This window comes from Paramisgurnus dabryanus, chromosome 17 (assembly GCF_030506205.2).
Source record: "Paramisgurnus dabryanus chromosome 17, PD_genome_1.1, whole genome shotgun sequence".
NCBI classification, from domain to species: domain Eukaryota; kingdom Metazoa; phylum Chordata; class Actinopteri; order Cypriniformes; family Cobitidae; genus Paramisgurnus; species Paramisgurnus dabryanus.
In genome coordinates this window covers 17,371,254-17,381,199 of record NC_133353.1, presented here as the reverse complement: position 1 = coordinate 17,381,199, position 9,946 = coordinate 17,371,254, and the positions used below count along the sequence as shown (strand labels likewise).

The following is a 9,946-nucleotide window of genomic DNA, read 5'->3' as shown; positions in this document are numbered from 1 at the left end:
AGATATCAGGATGTCAGAAGTTTAGAATGTCAAATTTTATTAACCTTTGTTTATGTTTCAACACATACATGCTTTAACAACAAAGAACAACAGCATTTAATGCTGATTTATGTGTGTTGTACACAAATGCACATAAGTGAATCAAACTGATCCTACACATTTTATGCTTTTCATGTGTAAACAATCAGGACACAGCTCAGTGACCATTAAAAAAAATAATGTGACAGATTCTGTACTTTTGTCTCATGTTCATCTTTTAATGTTTAGACATTTCTTGACTCCACAACAAACAGAAGAATACTTATGAAGGGCACTTCTACAGTATGTGTTAAACTCCCACATGGAAAAAACATATATAAACATATATGTTTCAATATAGGTTTTGATATAAGTTTTACATATATGTGACATATATAAAATTGGCCGTTTTCCTATATTATATGTACATATATGTACATATATGCACATATATGTTAACCTATATATTGGTAAAATTATTAAAATCTGTAGCTGCTAATAAATTAAACATAAATAAAGGTCCAACCAATGACAGTCTGCACCTGCAGGAGCAAGGTTCAAACCTCCAACCTTCCGATTACAAAAAAAAATGCAATTCCACGCGCCACTGCTGGGATTCGAACACCCAACCTTCCGATCATTAGACAACTCACTTTACCATCTGCGCTACTGTCGCTGTTAAAGATCACTGAACAGTAGCTGTTAAATTAAACCATTTTGTTATACATGTCGTAGACAGATCTTGTAAATGTTTTAAATGTGCAGACATCATAACTTTATTTAATAATTCACATAATTTATGGCCTGTATATGCACATATATGCACCTCAATTTTGCATATATGCAGCATATATATTATCATATATGGGCATATATGCTGTATATGTGCAGCATATATGGGCATATATGCTGTATATGTGCAGCATATATGGGCATATATGCTGTATATGTGCAGCATATATGGGCATATATGCTGTATATGTGCAGCATATATGTGCATAGTAGCTGCATATAGGTTTCATATATGTGCATATATATTATTTTATATGTGCATATATGCTGTATATGTGCTGCATATATGTGCATATTAGCTGCATATATGTTTCATATATGCTGTATATGTGCTGTATATATGCAGCATATATGTGCATATAAGCTGCATATAGGTTTCATATATGCACATATATCCACATATAGGTTCTTTCCATGTGGGCTGCAACATACACAAACAGTACAGAAAAAAGAATACAAACACAGAATAGACAAGCATTTCAAATTAACAAATTAACTCTAGTCTCAATGTTGATGTAGCTTATAGCTGAAATATTTCATGTATGAAAGAGTTTTGCATTCACTATGTATAAAGTTAGAAATCTCCTAAGATGGTCTGAGGACATTGACAGTTTACACTTACATAAAAATGATTTTAGACAAAACTCATGTTTTCTTACGTTGTCATGTCACGTGTGTTTTGTGAGAATCACTTACATCAAACAGTACAGTATACAGCGAATCAGACGTCAATCATCGATGGATTTTCTTCAATCTGTGCTGCAATGCTTCTGGAGGTTGCACGCGTTTAACTCTGTCTGACGACGGACAGGTCGCGTGTATGTAATGGCGGGTACATGTGTGAAGTTTTGCTTTTTAGTTAAAAGATTGGTAAATTCATTTCCACGTCACCCAACACTGTTAATATTCTGCGTGTTTCTACATAGGTTACGAGTAAAACAGCTTCGGACGATTCCGTTTTTGCAGCGATCTAAACAATTCATTCAAACTGATTCGCGAACCCATTTAAAACGTTTGGCCCGTTCGCTTTGTAAAGAATCGACTCAAAAGACTCATTTATTTGCAACACTTTGTAAGGAATGGACTCAAACGAGTCATTAATTCGCGAATGCGCCAGAAACACAAGATAGCAATTTAAAATAAATTAAAATACAGTAACGAAGGAACGCTGCATAGTGTAAACGAAGTAAAAGTACAATTTATTTTTTTCCACCTCGGAAGGGCAACTTGAGTCGAGAAGGGCATATGGGCAGTTGCCCGGGCAACCTAAGCAACCCCCCTGTGCACGTCCCTGCAAAGGGGGAATTCACATCCAGAAATGTCAAAATGTCACAAATGTTGCAGTGATTTTCACTACCATCAAAGTGGTTCCCCACGTGTGCCTGTCTAAATGGACAGTGAGCAGCAGTGTGCTATTCTTTTTCAATACCTCAAAGATCTGCTTTATAAATCTAAAACTCAACTGAACTTCAAGAATGAAGTGGAGTTTATTTGTAGTTTTATTTTTCCTGAGGTAGGCCCAAACATATTTGTCAATTGGATTGTTTCTATTATTGTCATATATGCATTCATGGCCTATGTGAAATGCAGGCATTATCCTGGCAGGAAGCTGAGGAGTGTAAAATAATGAGACTGACACAGGGCTTCAGTAACGAGAGAGACTGAGTTTACTTAGAACTGCAGTGCACAATATACAAGGTAGGAGGAGTCACAGCATCAGCTACGGAGGCCGGTGCATCACTTAAAGAAGCATTGTCAACATGACAATACATTACATCTCCCCTCCTAAGCATGAAACAAAAACCATGCAATCAAAATCACTTTTTACACATATTAAATTATTACAGTTAATAAACAATACTGCATTTGCTCTTTAATTCAGAAATTCACATTAAACTTGCATGTACAAATATTAAAGAGATGTTGGCACAACTCACACGCAACCTAATCAATGATATCAATTATCACAACAATAAACTTCTGAACACAAACTTGTGTAACTAGGAAGGAGAGGTTTCTAGCACATCACTTCCACAAGGCGTCTTTACCACGCCTGTCCCTGACTACAAGCAGAGCCTGTCAGGAGGCTTCACAACTCTGCCTCGTCTGGTAGTGTACTGTCCCGATGACGGCATCTGCTTAGCAGATCCGAGTTCTGCAGGTGATGCTTGGGATGAGCCCGGATGTTCCACAGTCTTTGGCTCCTCGACACTCACTGTCTCAGACATCTCTGCCCACTGATCATCATTAAGCCTGTGACGGGACTCATTGGCGGCTGCTGTACTCTTGCGAAGATGCTGAATGTTGCGACGGTACTCTCTATTCCCACAGTCAACAACATAAGATCTTGGGGCACAATGCGATCTCACAATCACTCCAGGAGACCATTTGGGACTGCCAGGATGTGGCTGCATCCTTACTTCATCTCCAGGCTTCAGCGCAGGACGAGGACCGCTTGCCCTCTTGCGATCATAGTAAAACTTCTGAATGCTTTTACTTTTATCTAGTTGCCGTTTAACTTTAAAGGGGTCATACGCTGCTGGTGTGAGCAGCAAACGGGCAGCAGGCAGGTTGTTGCGGGGGCGCCTGCCCAACAGCAGCTGAGCTGGTGAAAGGCCTACTGACTCCAGTGGCGTTGTTCTGTAGTCAAGCAGTGCAAGGTGTTTGTCTGGTGCCTTACACCAAAGTTTCTTGACAGTCTGGACTGCGCGCTCTGCTTCACCGTTGGAGTGTGGCGTATGCGGGGACGACGTTTTGTGATTGATTCCATACCTTTGACAGAAAACTTTAAACTCATCCGCTGAATATTGAGGACCATTGTCTGTTCGAAGGATGGTGGGGATTCCATGCCTACTGAATTGAGCCTTGAGCTTTTCTATGATAGCACGACAATGTAAGCCCTTCAGCTTATCCACCTCAATAAATTTTGAGTAGTAATCCACCAGCAGAACATAATGGTTTCCTTCAAACTCAAACAGGTCAGAAGCTACTTCTTCGAATGGAAAATCGGGCGTTTCTGTTGGTCTGAGTGGCTGTCTTGGTAAGCGATTCTGAAAGTCTGCACACTTACCGCAGTTCTTCACAATTTGCTCGATTTCCGCACTCATGCCTGGCCAGTATAGGACCTCGCGAGCTCTCTGCTTGCTCTTCACTATTCCTAAGTGAGACTGATGTATAATTTTCAGCATATGACCTTGCATGGAAGGGGGTACAACTATACGCAGGCCTTTATAGACAATACCATCAGAAATGACAAGTTGGCTTCGTGAGTCCCAAAATGGCTGTACAACATCCGGCACCTCACGCCTGTGGTCTGGCCAGCCTTGTCGGATTGTTTGCTGAAGACAGCTGAGCTCCTTCTTTGTGCAGTCCTGGAGCTCTGAATATTTATGCTCACTGACTGAAACGAAATTTAGCATGGAGACACACTCAAAGCCTTCCATCTCTGGCTTGTTTTCTGGTAACTGAGCTCTAGATAGTGTGTCAGGCAGTTCCATGTCCTTTCCTCGTCTGTACTTAACAGTCAGGTCATACCACTGGAGACGGATGCGCATTCTCTGTATGCGCATTGGAGTATAAAGCAGTGGCTTTTTGAAAATGTCTTCCAGAGGTTTGTGGTCATTATAAACTGTGACATGGTTTCCAAATATGTAATTATGGAACTTGACACATGCATGCACTATTGAGAGCATCTCTTTCTCAATTTGCGCATAGCGCATTTCTGTATCTGTTAGTGACCTGGATGAGAAAGCAATTGGATAACTGTCCTGTAATAAGACAGCGCCAAGGCCGTTGCTGCTGGCATCACAGAAGATCTCAACCGGCTTGGACGGATCAAAAAACTGCAGCACTGGGGACTTTGTGCACAAGTCTTTAAGTTTGTCAAAGGCTTGTTGTTGGGCTGGTTGCCACGCAAATTCAACATCAGCTTTCAGGAGCTGTCTTAGAGGTGCATCGACTTCACTGAGGTTTGGCAGAAACTTTGACAGATATGTGACGAAACCTAGAAAACGACGAACACCGTCCTTGTCTGTTGGCTTTTGCATGGATTTGACAGCCTCTATTTTAGCTGGGTCTGCTTTCAGACCATCTGATGTTATCAGGTGTCCTAGGTAGGGCACAGTAGATTGCTTGATGTGGCATTTGTCGAAATTGAGGCTCAGATTGTAGCTTGTTGCTCTCTGAATTACTTTTCGGAGTATCTCATCATGTTCCTTTACCGAGGGTGCTGCAATGAGAATGTCATCCATGACACTTATCGCTCCGCTGATGCCTTCAAGCATCTCATCCATTATACGCTGAAAGATTTCCGGTGAGCATTTTAGACCAAAAGGAAGCCTAAGCCACCTAAATCTGCCAATGGGCGTATTAAAGGTTGTCAAAAATGATGATGGTTCATCTAGTTCTATTTGCAGGAAGCCCGATTTTGCATCCAAGACTGAGAAGACTTTAGCACCAGGCATTGTGGAGACAACCTCTTCGATGGTGCGCATTGGGTAATGTTCCCTTTTTATGACTTTATTCAAGTCGCTCGGGTCAATGCAGATCCTTACCTTGCCATTGCGGACAGCTGCTACCATCGAACTCACCCACTCTGTCGGTTGGCTGACTTTTGTGATGTATCCATCTTTAATCATCTCATGTAATTTCTCTATTATTTTCTTTTTCAGTGCAGCTGGTTGACGGCGGACAGGATGGACTACACCTTTTGCTTCCGGGTCGATTTTAATCGTGTATTTGCCTGGTAAGGTTCCAGTAGTGTGAATCAGCTCTGGGTAACCATCTAGTCCTGCTGGCACATTTTGTTTGTTTGTCAGGTGACCAGAATGTGTCTTATTTTCTTTCTTTGTAGGCTGCAATGCATCAAGCCGCATAACTAAGCCTAAGGCTTCAGATGTTGCACCACTGAGCACATTTTCTTGAGAAATGTCCACAATCTCAAATTCTGTTACCATCTTAGCATCCTTGTATTTAGTCAGAAGATCAACCGCAGCTACTGGCTTTAGCTTATGGTTTGAGTAAGACTTCAGCACTCGATTAGAGCATTTAAGCTCACCATCATGAAGAAGTGCTTGATAACTACTTAATGTCAATGTGTTACATTTTGCACCTGTATCTATTCTAAATGGGACCTTCTGACACAGGATTTCAATGTCTGCTGTCCATTTATCATCACTTTGTTCAGTTGTTTGTGTGACATTTATGTTCAGCATTTCCTCATCTTCTGTTTCAGATTGCAACTGCACACTGTCTGTGTTGACTAATCTTTTGCGGCATACTGCCACCCAGTGGTTTGGCTTGTGACAGTATGAGCATACTGAGCCTTTTGCTGGACATTTCCCCTGATTCCATTTATGTTGTGGGTCCTTACCGCAACTTGGACAGGTTTTTGGTCGATTTTCATGCCTTTCTTTCTGCACAAATTTCGTCTGTTTTTTCTGATAAGTTTTCTTGTTTGCAGTTTGGTATTTTGCTTTTACGTGTACTGCTTGCACTTGAGACTCTTCCTCTCTGACTATTTTAATTTGCTTCTGCGACAGTTCAAACTGCTGGGCGATTTCAATTGCTTTGGGTAGTGTTAGATCTTCCCCTTTGTCTAAAAGTCTCTCCTGGACGCGTTTTTCTCTTACACCCGCTATTATCGCGTCGATCAACATATCATCTGAATCTGCATACTCGCAATCCATTAAAAGGAGTCTCAAATCCTTCACAAAATGATCGAAACCTTCCGTGACTCCTTGTTTTCTTTGCTTAAAGCGGTGTCTGGCTATTCTTTTATTTTTCCTTGGCCTTATATAGTTGGCAAACTTATCAAGGACTTTAGACGGGTCATCTTTCTCACCTTCACTCCACTGAAGCGTCTTGTATATCTCTCTGCCCTGCTCACCGATCCACGTGCCCAGCCAACCTGCACGCTGTTTCGCTGTTTGCTCAGATAGCGGACCGTCAAAGACGAATTGGACGTGGCTTCGAAATCTTTCGAACTCTTGATACAAATCTGGAGCATCCCAGTCGATTTTGGGGTAATCAAACTGTGATGATGCCATACTTTGCTAATTATCTGTTCCTGACAGACTTCTGACACCATGTAAAATAATGAGACTGACACAGGGCTTCAGTAACGAGAGAGACTGAGTTTACTTAGAACTGCAGTGCACAATATACAAGGTAGGAGGAGTCACAGCATCAGCTACGGAGGCCGGTGCATCACTTAAAGAAGCATTGTCAACATGACAATACATTACAAGGAGGTGTTCCTCCGTAGCCCTTCTTATCACTCTAGGTATGCTTGTAATTTGTATTTGCAAAAAATTGTATTTTGACAATGGCATTCATCTTTTATTGTAGTGAAGTTGAGGAATTTGACAGAGCAGTTTCCAAAAGACTGAAAAAAGACGGAAAAATCGCCAGCAGGAAATAAATACTTACTTATGCATTTACATTATTTTTACATTTATTCATTTAGCAGATGCTTTTTATCCAAAGAGACTTATAAATGAGGAGTTATTTTTAATGCAATTGAAGATGAAAAGTAAAGTTCTTTCTTCCTTTTTTTCTTTGCTTTCTCCTGTTTACAGCAAGATGATGTTTAGGTAATTGTTCAATAAAATACAGAATTGCTTTTTATTGGTGTTTTGTCTATTATTATTTAAGTTTTGCTTCCCATTCAAAATATCAAAAAACAGGGTTTGTAATGTTAGCATGATATAATGTTAATAAGACCATTATAGGTTGAACTAAAAGAAAAATTGGATTTTGCATTAAATAAACATTGCAGCTATATAATATCATATAATATTTTACAAAAGACAGTTCAATCTGTAATTGTATCCCTTCCATCAGTAATTTTCTTTCAATTACACCCACGTTCAAAAAATACTGCAGACTACTGGGTAATTTGTTAGTCAGAGAACACAGTGAGTTTTTTGGCACATGCATTAAGCAGGAAACGCAAATATTTATATGGATAACTTTAAGTAAAACGAGACCGTAATATTGCATCCTATTGTTTTCAATGTCATTTGGATAAGGGTGTTATACGATCATCCAAATAGCAGAGGGCGCTGTCTCGAAAAAACAAGGGGTCTAAGAATGCGGGTCTCTGGTTGGGGGTCCGTAGCCATAGACATCATATAGGTAGACGCCCTATCGACCGCTACTGCCTACTGGCGCGGTGAGATATGGGGCCGCCATCTTAGATCGGTCACCCGCTCCACTCAGTGTAATCTGTATGACTGGTGGATTGAGCTATCAGCGCATTTAATTAATCATATCTCAGTGAATACCGAACAGATTTTCACGCGGGTTTTTTTGCTGCAAAGGTCATTCATGGAGCTATGATATAGGACACATGGTTCGGCGTATTTTAACCCCTTATGTGCCGCAAATCCCGTTTGAGTGGGGGTGACAATGTGATGTACATCTTTAAATGAATATTTCTCTGGGATTCTTTGGGCTAGAAACCTAATCTTGGTCTTGTTTTAAAGAAGACAATTTAGGGTTTTTCACAAATGAGTTAGAACGTAAAAATATTAAATATAAATATTTTTATAGCCGTTTACCTTTATTTTAATATATCAAATTATGCAGTAACATATTAATTTATAAATAAAATTACATAAAAGTTAATGTTTCACACAATAAATAATGTTAACATGAAGCAATATGTCTCAAGTAGTTGTGATCCAAATCACAAAAAAATTATGTTTGGGTCACAATTTTAATGGTTTTACCAACAACTGCCACTAGATTTTCCAACATACTCTTGTACTCTTGTATACTCACAAACTAATAAATTACTGTCACCGCAATATTATTCATGCAAAAAGATTTTGAAATATTAAAACTACATTCTGGGAGCTTTCCGGTGATATATAGCTTGCCATGATTTTTTAGGTTTAGAGTAGGGTTTTAGTGTTATATGCAAAAACAAATTTGGCCTACCTGTGGGCCCGTAACATTTTTAGAAACTGACTCTCATTGTGTCATAATTTTCCCCAAATGGTAATGAAATATGAAAATTATACTATTTGAGCTTTCCAACAATATATAGTTTGTCAATATTTAGGTTTAGAATCTTAGTGTTACCAACACTAATGTGGACAGCGCCACTTAATGTTCATAGTAGGAATAAATGAATATTCACTAAACAGTAATAAAATATTCTGATATAAGATATAAAGTGAGTCCAAAATCAAAATATGTGGTGTAGGACATAAGATATTTTATAAATCACACACTATAAATATGACAAAGATGCAGAAACAGATAGTTGCAATAAAATAAGACTTTTTAATATGGTGAAGAAACAATTTAAAATGATTTGTAAACCCCCCCCACACACACACGCGCACGCACGCACGCACGCACACACACACACACACCCCTGAAAGAGGACTGTTTTCCAGAGATTCTTTCCCGTGGTCCCTTTCTGTAGTTCAAGAGAGGTGAGTTTGGCAACATGGTGGAGCCTTATCTTTAAAAACACAGACACAACCAGTGACAACGAGTCAGACTGATAGTTGTCGATTCCAAACCGAGTCTACTCAATGTCCTCCCTACGAAGGAAAACATCCTCTGTTCCTGTTGACATCTCAGCTTTTTAAAGCTCGGCGGATCACGCAGCTCACAGCACCTTATAATAATAATAATAATAATAATACACATTTATATAGCGCTTTACACAATACTCACAACAGATAAACTCTTGTAATTATTACTTTACTTTACCCCACTCTCCTTGCAGGGTGAACAGCGGCTGGTGCAGTAAACATAGCCTAGCGAACGTTAGCTGGCTACGATTTCAGTACAGTAAAATCAATAAGCTGGCTCTTTCTCAATTTTCTGGTAATATTCTATTCACAAAATACAACCAATAGTAGCGCGATGTTAAAAAGTACTTGTGAAAATAATCCTCCGGGCTCTATTTGCGATCGTCCGCCGATTAGAACAGGAAAATGCTCCACAGTGCTCTGACATCTTATCTGCTGCCATGCAACGAAACTAGGAGAACGACCGGTTTAAGATGGCCGCCGTATTTCTCAGTCCCCAGCGGCCAATAGGGCATCTAGTCTTCTATATATTATCTATGTCCGTAGCTGCATTTTCCGAGTTTCCGAAACTTGGTCATGTGATC

General features: G+C 39.7%; 1 long non-coding RNA gene across 1 annotated transcript; it reads right to left on the bottom strand.

Annotated features, from left to right (window-relative positions):
• Positions 1-9,014: 9,014 nt before the first annotated feature.
• On the bottom strand, positions 9,015-9,884 carry LOC135778389 (uncharacterized). The gene is made up of 2 exons (XR_010544569.2): positions 9,541-9,884; positions 9,015-9,445 (listed from the first exon to the last, which is right to left on the bottom strand). It is a non-coding gene; the product is annotated as an uncharacterized lncRNA (long non-coding RNA).
• Positions 9,885-9,946: the final 62 nt, after the last annotated feature.